This window comes from Tursiops truncatus, chromosome 11, assembly GCF_011762595.2.
Source record: "Tursiops truncatus isolate mTurTru1 chromosome 11, mTurTru1.mat.Y, whole genome shotgun sequence".
Lineage (NCBI taxonomy): Eukaryota > Metazoa > Chordata > Mammalia > Artiodactyla > Delphinidae > Tursiops > Tursiops truncatus.
The window spans coordinates 75,102,102-75,116,898 of NC_047044.1; positions in this window are offsets into that span (position 1 = coordinate 75,102,102).

Genomic DNA, 14,797 nt, shown 5'->3' on the forward strand with positions numbered 1-14,797 from the left:
TTTTGTTTTTCTAGTAATGTCTTAACTTCTTCATTTTTTTGAAAGATAGTTTTGCTGGATATAGAATTCTTGACTGGTAGTTTTGTTCTTTCAGCACTTTAAATATGCCATCCCATTGCTTTCTGTTCTCCATTGTTTCTAAAGAGAAATTGGTTGTTAATCTGATTGGAAATCCCTTGTATACTACAAGTAACTCTTATCTTGCTCATTGCAAGATTATCTTATTATCTTTGGCTTTTGACAGTTTGGTATAATGTGTCTCAGTCTGGATCTCTTTGGTTTACCCTACTTGGAATTTGGTGAGATTCTTGGGTGAGCAGAGTCACGTTTGTTTGCTTGTTTTTTCAAACTTTGCAAGTCTTGACCATTATTTACTCAGTTATTCTTTCTGTCTTTCTCACCTCTCCTTTTAAGATTTTCTTTATGCAAATGTTGGTACGTTGATGTCCCACAATCTCATAGGCACATTTTTTTTCTTGATTCTTGTTCTTGTTTTTTTCACATTTTAATATTTTTTGTTGTTGAAAAATGGGCATTTAAAATATTATGATGTGCAGAAACAGAAAAAAAATAAAGAAAAGAAAAATAAATACTCTACTAGTCTTTGCAGATTGGCTCTGGTTTGGGGACACTCTTCACTGTTTAGCCAGGTCTCTTACAACTCTGCCATAGCCTTTACTTCCTGCACATGCTGAAACTAAAGACAAGCCAGGAGCTTATGGTGTTTTATGAGCATGCATCCTTTCCTGGACATGTGCAAGGCATCCTAGCCTACCCAGTATATTAAGGAGTTTTTGGTCTTCAAAGATTCTCACTTCCCAATTTTTCCTACAGCTTTCAATTTGCCTGTTGCCTCAACTTATTTTTTGCCCCAGGTGGTAGCATCTTGTTCATTTGGTTTTCAATGTTTTCTGGGTACATCCTCTGTGTAGACATAGCCATTTCTCTGCCCCTGAGAAATTCCACATTAGGAGAAAAAAGGCCATGTTAATCCTTCAGAGAATGCACTGACAGGACAAAGCAGACAAACAATTCTTTGGGGAGGTCTCTGCTTCCTCAAGGACCAAGTACCTTCACTGGGAATACAGGCTACCATTTTCAATACAACCACTGCATTGGGGAAGGGATTGGGGGATGGTATGTTTAAACAACACAAATTTCTCCCACCCTGTTTAACGGTGCTTTCTGCTGGTTATGCATTCATTTGGTTGCTGTAAACGTTTGACTATCTTCCAGAGTTCTGATAAGGTTAATTCTCTGTAGTAAAGTTTTTCAAATATTATTTCTTCCTTTACTGGTAAAAATCATATTGCTTTTCTCTTTAATCTATTAATGTGGGGAACTTCAGTAATATATTGTTTCTCCTAATGTTAAGTTATTCATGTATTCCTAAGATAAATTCAGTTTGGTCCTATTGAGTATTCCTTTTCATGTATTGTTGATTTGCTTGTAGTTTTTTAAAAGATAATTAGACTTACCTTCATAATTAATTTTGGCCTACAGTTACAACTTCTCATGTTCTCAGTGTATAGTTTTTGTAGCAAGATTATACTTGTAAAATGAATATGAGAGTGCTTCCACTTTTAAAATTCTATGGAATGTATAGTAATTTGGGGATTACATGGTGTATTTTGAGTTTCTGTGTTTTTAGTGCCTTTAAACAATATTGAACTTTCTTTATCAGGCAGTTAATCTTGATCCTTTCAAGATTAGATTTTAGCTTTGCTAGGGAGAAGAGGCAGTTTAGCCCTACCATAAAAGTTTGACCCTTTTGGTATCAAGGTTCAGAATGTGCCTTCAGACAAAAACATAGGGTATGTTGTAGGGCTCATCTCATTTGTTTTCCTTTCCTTAGGGAGTATAGTCCTAATATGCCTATTGTCCAAGGACTGAAAACAGATGTTTCATATATTTTGCAACATTTTTTAGTTTTTCTTTTTTTTTAAACAGGAAGACAAGTCTAGAACAAGTTACTCCAACCTGCCAGAAGTGTCAATTCCCTGGTTCATCACATTTTTATTATTCTATTTTCTTTATTTTTCTTCTATTTATTTTATTTTTTGTATTTTGTTATTTTCCCTTATTAATGTCTGCTTGAGCCGTTAATTATTTAGATATTATATTGAAATCTCACATGACGGCTAATTTTCCCATTAATGTTTATAGTTATTGCAATCTTTCTCATATTTTCTAAGATTATGATCTTATAAGCTTAATATTTAGAAGCAAATTGTGTTCATGGAGGCCTAAACTTGTTGAAATTGTATTATGACCTTTCTTTAATAGCTATTGCTATAAAATATATTTTATATTGACATAGTGATACAAATATTATTTTAGCAAGTAAAAACCGATAATTTTTTTTTTTTTTTGCAGTACATGGGCCTCTCACTACTGTGGCCTCTCCCGTTGCAGAGCACAGGCTCCAGATGCACAGGCCCAGCGGCCATGGCTCACAGGCCCAGCCTCTCTGCGGCATGTGGGATCCTCCCGGACCGGGGCACGAACCCGTGTCCCCTGCATCAGCAGGCGGACTCTCAACCACTGCGCCACCAGGGAAGCCCAAAACAGATAATTTTAAGTGTTAACTTATTCCCACCTATTTAGCAGTTCAAGTCTTATATAAAGTCTGATAAGGAGGGACTATGCTTGTGTTTTACTTAAGAGTAGAAAAGAGAATATTTCCCATTGAAGAAATTATATTTTCAAATGCCACTCTTTTGTATCTTCCACCTTGGTATTGAGCCAAAGAATAATTATATAAGAAATGATGAAAATAGACACACAAAGAGTAAGACACACATAAAATCTTCATTAAAAACATCTCAAAAGAACAAAAAAGAATCTATTCATACTTTGGTTATACATCAGAGAATATATCACATTTGTGGTGAAATATAAAGTAGATTTGTATGTATTTGATTATTTTCAATAACTCCTGTGATTTGTTGATTATTTACCATGCATCAGGCATGAAACTATGCATTGTACCTGCATAATCTCAATAAGTGTGTACACAATTTTCTCATCCATTGGCCTCTTAAGATGCTCTTTAGTGTCATAAATTTTAAGAGATACAGTCTTCTGTAAGTTTTCCTGAGGGGCAGAGGGGCAGCCTGTGTAAGTTAAAAAAAAAATCACCTAAGTGTTATAAATACTAACATACTAAGGACATGTGAATTAATATGGGTAAAAGTTTAGCTTTAAATAGGTAAACTTTTTCTTTAAAAACTTGTGTACACACACGTACATGCACACACACACGTGCAGGAATAGAACAATTATCTCTTTACAAATGTTTACAAGTAATGAGGACACTGTTATAAGAGCAATCTAATAACAATGATAGCTGATGGGCTTATTGCCAGAATTTTATGGATCTACTTGTCTGCAAAAATAAATCTCCTTTCACACTACTCATCTGTTTATGTTTTATTATGGTATTACAAAATTTTCCTCCTTTATTAAATACTTTTGTATATCAGTAATTAAATGTTCTCCTTTATAATTTAGTTTCCAGATGTAAACTGTCCATGTAGCTCTTAAGAACACTTTATAATATTAGAACTAGATAACAAATAGTTCCTATCAAATATGTAATTAATTATTAAATATACTGTTTATTATTTTCTATATTTTATGATATTTTAATATCTTAAAAAGCTTGCTGGCTGGAGAGAAATTGCCACTCTCAAGGTTAGTCAATTTTGCTTTAAGACATTTTTTAGAGTAGTTGTAGATTTATAACAAATCTGAGAGGAAGATATGGAGATTTCCCATATACCTCCCTTCCCAAAATCTATGCAATTTCCCCCATTATTGACATCTTCCATCAGAGTAATATATATATATACTTTTTTACTAAGGATGAACCTAAATTGACACATCATAATCACTCAAAGTCTATAGTTTACCTTAGGGTTTACTCCTAGTATTGTACACTATATGGGTATGAACAAATGCATGATGACCTGTATCCATCACTAGAGTATCACACACAAAATTTTTTTTTTCAATTTTATTGGAGTATAGTTGATTTACAATGTTGTGTTAGTTTCAGGTGTACACCAAAGTGTATATATGTATGCATATACATATGCATACATATATCCACTCTTTTTTTTTTTTTTTAGATTTTTTTCCCATATAGGCAGTTACAGAGTATTGAGATTTCCCTGTGCTGTACAGCAGGTTCTTATTACTTAACTACTTTATATATAGTTGTGTGTATATGTCAGTCCCAATCTCCCAATTTATCTTCCCCCTGTACCCCCTGATAACCATAAGTTTGATTTCTACATCCATGACACTACTTCCATTTTGTAAATAAGATCATTTGTACCCTTTCTTTTTCAGATTCCACATATAAGCAATGTCATCTGATATTTGTCTTTCGGTGTCTGACTTACTTCACTCAGTATGACAATCTCTAGTTCCATTCATGTTGCTGAAAATGGCATTATTTTGTTCTTTTTTAAGGCTGACTAATATTCCATTGTATATATGAACCACATTTTCTTTATCCATTCCTCTGTTGATGGACATTTCGGTTGCTTCCATGTCCTGGCTATTGTAAATAACAGTGCAATGAACATTGAGGTGCATGTATCTTTTTGAATTATGGTTTTCTTTGGGTATATGCCCAGGAGTGGGATTGTTGGGTCATATAATAGTTTTATTTTTAGTTCTTTAAGGAACGTACATGCTATTCTCCACAGTGGCTGTACCAATTTACATTCCCACCAACAGTGTAGGAGGGTTCCCTTTTCTCCACACACTCTCCAGAATTTGTTGTTTATAGATTTTTTGATGATAGCAATTCTGACTGGTGTGAGGTGATAGCTCATTGTAGTTTTGCTTTGCATTTCTCTGATAATTAATGATGTTGAACATATTTTCATGTGCATTTTGACAATCTGTATGTCTCTTTGGAGAAATGTCTTCTGCCCATTTTTTGATTGGGTGATTTGTTTTTTTCAATTGAGCTGCATGAGCTGTTTATATATTTTGGAGATTAATCCCTCGTTGGTGGCTTCATTTCCAAATATTTTCTCCCATTCTGTGGGTTGTCTTTTTGTTTTCTTTATGGTTTCCTTTGTTGTGAAAAAGCTTTTAAGTTTAATTAGATCCCATTTGTTTCTTTTTGTTTTTATTTTCATTACCCTAGGAGGTGGATGAAAAAAGATCTTGCTGCATTTTATGTCAAAGTGTGTTCTGCCTATGTTTTCCTCTAAGAGTTTTATGGTGTCCAGCCTTACATTTAGGTCTTTAACCCTGAGTTTATTTTGTGTGTGGTGTTAGGGAGTGTTCTAATTTCATTCTTTCACATGTAGTTGCCCAGTTTTCCCAGCACCATTTATTGAAGAGATTATCTTTTCCCCATGGTATATTCTTGCCTCCTTTGTCATAGATTAGGTGACCATAAGTCTGTGGGTTTATTTCTGGGCTTTCTATCCTATCCCACTGATCTTTATTTCTGTTTTTGTGCTAGTACCAATTATTTTGATTACTGTAGCTTTGTAGTATAGTCTGAAGTCAGGGATCCTGATTTCTCCAGCTCCATTTTTCTTTCTCAAGATTGCTTTGGCTATTTGGGGTCTTTTGCATTTCCATAAAAAATGTAATATTTTTGTTCTATATCTGTGAAAAATGCCATTGGTAATTTGATAGGTATTGCATTGAATCTATAGATTGCTTTGGTTAGTATAGTCACTTCACAATATTGATTCTTCCAACCCAAGAACATGGTATACTTCTCCATTTGTTTGTGTCGTCTTTGATTACTTTCATCAGCATCCTATAGTTTTCTGTGTACAGGTCTTTTGCTTCCTTAGGTAGGTTTATTCCCAGGTATTTTACTCTTTTTGTTGCAATGGTAAATGGGATTGTTTCCTTAATTTCTCTTTATGACCCTTTGTTGTTAATGTGTAGAAATGCAATAGATTACCTTATATTAATTTTGTATCCTGCCACTTTAGCAAATTCACTGATGAGCTCTAGTAGTTTTCTGGTAGTATCTTTAGGATTTTCTATGTAGAGTATCATGCCATCTGCAAACAGTGACAGTTTTACTTCTTCTTTTCCAATTTGGCTTCCTTTTATATCTTTTTCTTCTCTGACTACTGTGGCTTGGGCTTCCAAAACTATGTTGAATAATAGTGGCGAGTGTGGACATCCTTGTTTTGTTTCTGATCTTAGAGGAAATGCTTTCCGTTTTTCACCATTGAGAATGATGTTTGCTGTGGGTTTGTCATATATGGTCTTTATTATGTTGAGGCAGGTTACCTCTATGCTCACCTTCTGGAGAGTTTTTATCATAAATGAGTGTTGAACTTTCAAAAGCTTTTTCGGCATCTATTTAGATGATCACATGGGTTTTATTCTTCAGTTTGTTAATATGGTGTATCACATTGAATGATTTGTGTATGTTGAAGAATCCTTGTATCCCTGAGAGAAATTCTCTTTGATCATGATACATGACCCTTTTGATGTGTTGTTGGATTCTGTGAGCTAGTATTTTGTTGAGGATTTTAGTATCTAAGCTCATCAGTAATATCGGTCTATAATCTTCTTTTTCTGTTGTATCTTTGTCTGGTTTTGGTATCAGGGTGATGGTGGACTTGTAGAACGAGCTAGGGAGTGTTCCTTCCTCTGTTAATTTTTGGAGCAGATTGAGAAGGATAGGTGTTAGCTCTTCTCTAAATGTTTGATAGACTTCACCTATGAAGCCATCTGGTCCTGTACTTTGGCTTGTTGGAAGATTTTTACCCATTTTCAATTTCATTGCTTGTGATTGGTCTGTTCATATTTTCTGTTTTTTCCTGGTTCAGTCTTGGCAGGTTATGCCTTTCTAAGAAGTTGTCCATTTCTTCCAGGTTGTCCATTTTATTGGCTAATGGTTTATCAATTTTGTTTACCTTCTCAAAGAACCATCTTTTAGTTTCAGAGTTTTTTTTTTTATTTTATTATACAGCAGGTTCTTATTATTTATCTATTTTATACGTAATAGTGTATATATGTCAATCCCATGTCCCAGTTCATCCCACCACCACCACCCACTCCCTGCTCTCCCCTCCTTGATGTCCATACATTTGTTCTCTACATCTTTGTCTCTATTTCTGGCTTGCAAACCAGCTAATCTGTACCATTTTTCTAGATTCCACATATATGCATTAATAAACGATGTTTGTTTTTCTCTTTCTGACTTACTTCACTCTGTAGGACAGTCTCTAGGACCATCCATATCTCTACAAATGAACCATTTTCATCCCTTTATATGGCCGAGTAATATTCCACTGTATATATGTACCACATCTCCTTCATCTATTGGTCTGTCAGTGGGCATTTAGATTGCTTCCATGACCTGGCTATTGTAAATAGTGTTACAATGAACATTGGTGTGCAAGCGTCTTTTTGAATTATGATTTTCTCTGGGTATATTCTCAGTAGTGAGATTGCTGGGTCATATGGTAATTCTATTTTTAATTTTGTAAGGAACCCCCATACTGTTCTCCATAGTGGCTGTATCAATTTACATTCCCACCAACAGTGCAAGAAGGTTGCCTTTTCTCCACACCCTCTCCAGCATTTGTTGTTTGTAGATATTTTGATGATGGTCATTCTGTGAGTTGATACCTCATTGTAGTTTTGATTTGAAATTCTCTAATAATTAGTGATATTGAGCAACTTTTCATGTGCCTCTTGGCCATCTGTATGTCTTCTTTGGAGAAGTGTTTATTAGGTCTTCTGACCATTTTTAGATTGGGTTGTTTGTTTTTTTGATACTGAGCTGCACGAGCTGCTTGTATATTTTGGAGATTAATTCTTTGTCAGTTGCTTCATTTGCAAATATTTTCTCCCATTCTGACAGGAGAATTACATTTACATGTCATTCCATTTTGTTTATAGTTTCCTTTGTTGTGCAATAGCTTTAAGTTTCATTAGGTCCCATTTTTTTATTTTTGTTTTTATTTTCGTTACTCTAGAGGTGGGTCAAAAAAGATCTTGCTGTGATTTATGTCCAAGTGTGTTCTTCCTATGTTTTCCTCTAAGAGTTTTATAGAGTCTAGTCTTACATTTAGGTTTCTAATCCATTTTGAGTTCATTTTCATGTATGGTGGTAGGGAGTGTTCTAATTTTGTTCTTTTACATGTAGCTGTCCAGTTTTCCCAGCACCACTTATTGAAGAGACTGTCTTTTTTTTTTTTCACACACACACACTGTGTTTTATTTTTACAAGAGATAAGTAAAGTGACACCAAGCATTGTAAATGGTTGACCACAACAAAAGCAACAATGTTTTCAATTACCAAACATGAAACACACTCATACTATGACATAATATTGACATTCAGTCCAGTAGAAGAGACTGTCTTTTCTCTATTGTATATTCTTGCCTCCTTTGTCATAGATCAGTTGACCACGGTTGAGTGGGTTTATCTCTGGGCTTTCTATGCTGTTCCACATTTCTGTTTTTGTGCCAGTACCATAGTGTCTTGATTAATCTAGCTTTGTAGTATTGTCTGAAATCAGGGAGTCTGATTTCTCCAGCTCCGTTTTTTTCCCCAAGATAGCTTTAGCTATTTGGGGTATTTTATGTCTCTATAAAAATTTTAAGATTTTTTTGTCCTAATTCTATAAAAAATGCCATTGGTAATTTGATAGGGATTGCACATAATCTGTAGTTGCTTTGGGTAGTAGAGTCACTTTCACAATATTGATTCTTCCAATCCAAGAACATGGTATATCTCTCCATCTGTTTGCGTCATCTTTGATTTCTTTCATCCCTGTCCTAGAGTTTTCTGAGTACAGGTTTTTTACTTCCTTGGGTATGTTTATTCCTAGGTATTTTATTCTTTTTGTTGCAATGGTAAATGGGATTATTTCCTTACTTCTCTTTCTAATCTTTCATTGTTAATATATAGAAATGCAAGAGATTTCTGTGCATTAATTTTGTATCCAGCAACTTTACCAAATTCATTGACTACCTCTAGTATTTTTCTGGTGGTTTTTTTAGGATTTTCTATTCAGAGTATCATGCAATCAGAAAACAGTGACAGTTTTACTTCTTCTTTTCCAATATGGATTCCCTTTGTTTTTTTTTTTCCTTCTCTGATTGCCATGGCTAGGACTTCTAAAACTATGCTGAATAATACTGGTGAGAGTGGACATCCTTGTCTTGTTCCTAATCTTAGAGGAAGTGCTTTCAGTTTTCCACCATGGAGAATGATGTTTGTTGTGGGTTTGTCATATATGGCCTTTCTTATGTTGAGATAGGTTCCCTCTATGTCCACTTTCTAGAGAGTTTTTATCATAAATCAGTGTTGAATTTTGTCAAAAGCTTTTTCGGCATCTATTGAGATGGTCATATGGATTTTATTCTTCAGTTTGTTAATATGGTGTATCACATTGTTTGATTTCCATATATTGAAGAATCCTTGCATCCCTGGAATAAATCCCACTTGATCATGGTGTATGATCCTGTTAATGTGTTGTTGGAATCTGTTTGTTAGTATTTCATTGAGGATTTTTGCATCTATATTCATCAGTGATATTGGTCTGCAATTTTTTGTTTCTAGTATCTCTGTCTGGTTTTTGTATCAGGGTGATGTTGGCCTTGTAGAATGAGTTTGGGAGTTCCTTCTTCTGTAGTTTTTTGGAAGTGTTTGAGAAGGATGGATGTTAGCTCTCCTCTAAATGTTTGATAGAATTCACTTGTGAAGCCATCTGGTCCTGGACTTTTGTTTGTTGGAAAAATTTTAATCACAGTTTCAATGTCATTACTTGTGACTGATCTGTTCATATTTTCTATTTCTTCCTGGTTCAGTCTTGGAGGATTATACCTTTCTATGAATTTGTCCATTTCTTCCAAGTTGACCATTTTTTTGGCACAGAGTTGGTTTGTAGTAGTCTCTCATGATGCTTTGTATTTCTGTGGTGTACATTGTAACTTCTCCATTTTCATTTCTAATTTTATTGATTTGTGTCCTCTTCCTCTTTTTCTTGTTGAGTGTTGGTAAATATTTATCAGTTTTGTTTATCTTCTCAAGGAACCAGCTTTTACTTTTATTGATCTTTGCTGTTGTTTTCTTTGTTTCTATTTCATCTATTTTTGCTCAGATTTTTATGATTTCTTTCCTTCTACTAATTTTGGGTTTTATTTGTTCTTCTTTCTCTAGTTCCTTTAGGTGTAAGGTTAGATTGTTTATTTGAGATTTTTCTTGTTTCTTGAGATAGGATTGTATTGTTATAAACTTCTCTCTTAGAACTGTTTTTGCTGTATCCCATAGCTTTTGGATCATTGTGTTTTCATTGTCATTTGTTTCTAGGTATTTTTTTATTTCCTCTTTGATTTCTTCAGTGATCTCTTGATTATTTAGTAACATATTATTTAGCCTCCATGTGTTTGTGTTTTTTACATTTTTCCCATGTAATTTATTTCTAATCTCATAGCGTTGAGGTCTGAAAAGATGTTTGATATGATTTCAATTTTCTTAAATTTACTGAGGCTTGATTTTTGACCCAAAATGTCATCTATTCTGCAAAATGTTCTGTGGGCACTTGAGAAGAAAGTGTAATCTGCTGGTTTTGGATGGAATGTCCTATAAATGTCAATTAAGTCCATCTTGTCTATTGTGTCATGTAAAGCTTATTTTTCCTTATTAATTTTCTGTCTGGAGGTTCTGCCCATTGGTGTAAGTGAGGTGTTAAATTCCCCCATATTATTGTGTTACTGTCGATATCTCCTTTTATGGCTGTTAGCATTTGCCTTATGTATTGAGGTGCTCCTATATTGGGTCCACATATATTTACAGTTGTTCAATCTTCTTGGATTGATCCCTTGGTCATTATGTAGTGACTATTTGTCTCTTGTAACAGTCTTTGCTTTAGTCTATTTTGTATGATATGAATATTGCAACTCCAGCTTTCTTTTGATTTCTATTGCATGGTATATCTTTTTCCATCCCCTCACTTTTAGAAAGTTTGTTTGTGTCCCTTGATCTGAAGTGGGTTTCTTGTAGACAGCATATATCTGTTTCTTGTTTTTGTATCCATTCAGCCAGTCTCTGCCTTTTGCTTGGAGCATTTATTCCATTTACATGTAAGGTAATTATTGATATGTAAGTTCCTATTGCCATTTTCTTAATTGTTTGGTGTTTGTTTCTGTAGGTCGTTTTTCTTCCCTTACTCTTTTATTCTCCTCTCTTGTGTTTCTTGCCTAGAGGAGTTCCTTTAGCATTTGTTGTAAAGCTGGTTTGGTGGTCTTCAAATGTTGGTGTGCTTAATGTTGGTGTGCTTAATGTTGTCCCAGAGGTCTCTGAGACCATCTACATTTCTTTTCACTCTTTTTTTCTTTATTCTGTTTTATAGCAGAGATTTCCACCATTCTTTCTTCCAGGTCACTTATTTGTTCTTCTGCCTCCATTATTCTGCTATTGATTCCTTCTAGTGTATTTTTCATTTCAGTTATTGTCCTCTTCATCTCTGTTTGTTTGTTCTTCTAGGTCTTTGTTAAACTTTCCTTGTATCTTCTCAATCCATGCCTCCATTCTGTTTCTGAGATTTTGGATCATTTTTACTATCATTACTCTGAATTGTTTTTCAGATAGATTACTTATCTCCTCTTCATTCAGTTCTTCTTTTAGGTTTTTATCTTGCTCCTTCATCTGCCACATATTTATTTTTTGTCTCATTTTGTCAAACTTACTGTTTTGTGCTCTCCTTTCTGCAGACTGCAGGATCATAGTTCCTCTTGACTCTGGTGTCTGCCCCCTGGTGGGTGAGGTTGGTCCAAAGGTTTGTGCCATTATCCCCTTGATAGGGGTTTTGATTGGTGTTTTGGTGATCAGAGCCTGCCCTAGATATTGAGTGGGGCCTCCCCTTTGCTCTGTGCTTGTCACTGCCCTGTCAGGGGCAGGGTCTGCTCCTTATTTGTTGTAGTAGAGGCCCCAAGATCTGTTTTTTAGCTGTGATTCTGATCTGCAGTGGGAGGTAGGTGGAATTGGAGCATTCCCACTGGGAGAGAAGCCACTGTGTTTTCCTCCTCTGGAGATGTTCACCTGTGAATGTGCTCTTTTGTGTCTCCTTTTGCCCACTGTGCAGGCTCACAAAGTATACTGTTGTTGGCACTGCTCTTAGTCCTGCCTCAACTGTGGGTATGCCAGCAATTGGCCCTGGTCACTCTCAGGCATTGTTTTCACCTGGCCACTGGTGCAGGTCTACTGAGGTTAGGTCTCAGGATTGCAGTAGTTATGCACCTGGACCCCTGCAGGAGCTATGGAGGCAGCTTGAACTCTGGTCTGGCCCAACCCCCAGGTGTGCATCCCCATAGATCCCACAGTTGCTAAAGCCAGACCTGTCCCAGCTGCAAGAGTACCTGTTGTCTTTTTGGATGTTTCACAGGTGCTGAATTGAGGAAGCCATCAGCAGAGGTGTTACTCTACTGTTTGCACAGCTGTGAAGAGAGACTTCAGCTCTTCTTCCTTAGTCATACAGCCCCTGGGGTCAGCTGAGTTTTCAGCCAGTACTCTGTGTGATTTTCCTAGTGGGGGGAGCTATCTGTGCCCTCCCAGGACAGCAGGGCTTGTCCCAGCACCCACTGGTGGATTTCCTAGTAGCAAGAGGTTTCTGTGCACTCCCGGGACAGCAGGGCAGATCTGAATACCCACTCATGGATTTCCTAGTAGTAAGAGCTATCCACACACTCCCAAGACAGCAGGGCATGTACCAGCACCACTGATGGATTTCCTAGTTGTGGAAGCCATCTGCACCCTCCTGGGACAGTGGGACATGTCCCAGCATCCACTGGTGGATTTCCAAGTATCAAGAGCTATCTGCAACCTCTTGGGACAGCAGGGCAAGTTCCAGCACCCACTGATGGATTTCTTAGTCAAAGAAGCTTTCTGCACTCTCCTGGAACAGCAGGGCATGTCCTGGCACCCACTGGTGGTAACAAGAGGTTTCCACATGCCCCCAGGACAGAGAGGCAGGTTCTAGCACCCACTTGTGGATTTCCTAGTTGTGGAAGCTATCAGAGCCCTCCCAGGACAGCATGGGCAAGTCCTGGGTCCCTCTGGCAGAATTGCTAGTGGCTGGATAGGTCTGTGCCTTTCTGGGTCAGTGGGGGCAGGTCCTGTGTCCCACTGGTGGAATTCCTAGTTTCGGGGGCTGTCCATGCCCTTCCAGGTAAGCCAGGGCATGGTCTGGTGTCTGCCCGCAGGTCTGGAAGAGGTGGCCAGTACCTGCCTCTGGAGCCCAAGATGACGGCAGCAACTTGCCTCATACTTGGAGCTCCTGTGGACAGTGTCCTGTTTCCTGGGAGTGCTCACAGGGATAGAAGTTCTTATGGCTGTCCCACCCCTTTCCTTGTGCACCTCCCAATAATCATGCCTTGCCTCTCTGGTGGGTCCAGGCTTCTTCATAGTACACTCTCAGTTGCCATGGCCCAACCTCTTTAGGCTGTTTCTGCACCAACCCTGTTCCTCTCTCTGAGACTGAGCTTCAGAGTCTGAGCTTCAGTACTCAACTTCCACCGTCACTGACAGGAGTATCTCAGGTTGGGGAGCGCAGTGTACTGGTGTGACCCTCTGTTCAGGTTAGTCTCCATTTTGCCTTCCACAAACCAGTTGCTGCTCTCCTGTTTTAGGCTTCAAAACTCCCCCTCTGTCCAGTCTAATTTCTCTGCTGGTGAGGAGCCTTCCCAAGGTGTGGGAACCTTTCCTCCTTCACAGCTCCCTTCCCAGTGCACAGGCCCTATCCTGATTCCTTCTGTTTCTTTTTTTCCTACACAGTTATGTGGAGGTTTTCTTGTTTTCTCAAATGTCTAAGGTTTTCTGTCGGATCTCAGTAGCTGTTCTGTGTAAATTGTTCCACTTGTAGATGTATTTTCAATGTTTCTGTGGAGGGAGGTGAACTCTGCTTCCTACTCCTCCACCATCTTGATGCTGATCTCAGTGGAGTCCTTTTGACCTCACACAAAGTATTTTCACTGCCCTAAAAATCCTGTGTTCTACCTGTTCATCCTTCCATCCTGCAAAATGCTTGGCAACAACTGATCTTTTCACTTTCTCCACAGTTTTGCCTTTTCCAGAATATTATATAGTTGGAGTCACACAGTTTATATCCTTTTTAGATTAGCTTCTTTCACTTAGTAAAATGCATTTAAGGATCCTTCATGCTTTTTCATGGCTTTATAGTCATTTCTTTTTAGTGCTGGGTAATATTCCTTCACCTGGATGTACCACAGATTACTTACCATCCACCTACTGAAGGACATCTTGGTTGCTTCCAACTGAATTTTGTCAGTTATAAATATAGCTGCTATAAACAACCATGTACAGGGTTTCATGTGACAGACCATTTCCACTGGGGTTGGAGAAGTAACTTTTGCTGGGAATAGAGTGGCTAATTCCATAGGAGGTGTAAAGGCTGCTTCTACTGGTAAAGAAAACTCAAAAGAACTTAGGTACTCATTGTTCTCCACTTCATTAGGGTCTTCCTACACACAACCCCATCCCATTCTTTTCCAATCAATCAATGGCCTCACTTTAACAGTAGACACTGTGTTATGCTGGAAGTTCAACCTGCATTGTAATTAGTCCAATCATAGGCTGAGATTCAGCATTTGATTTTTAACAATTTTTGCCTTGTCTTTACAGGAGGTAAAGCTGTCCTTCAGAGCACATGCAGAAAGTTTTAGGTCACTTATATGGCAATTGTCCTGGGAATTTGAATTCCTGTGATCATTTTTTGTTCTTTCACATTTTAACCAGTGACATTAGGAGCAACCAACAAACCTC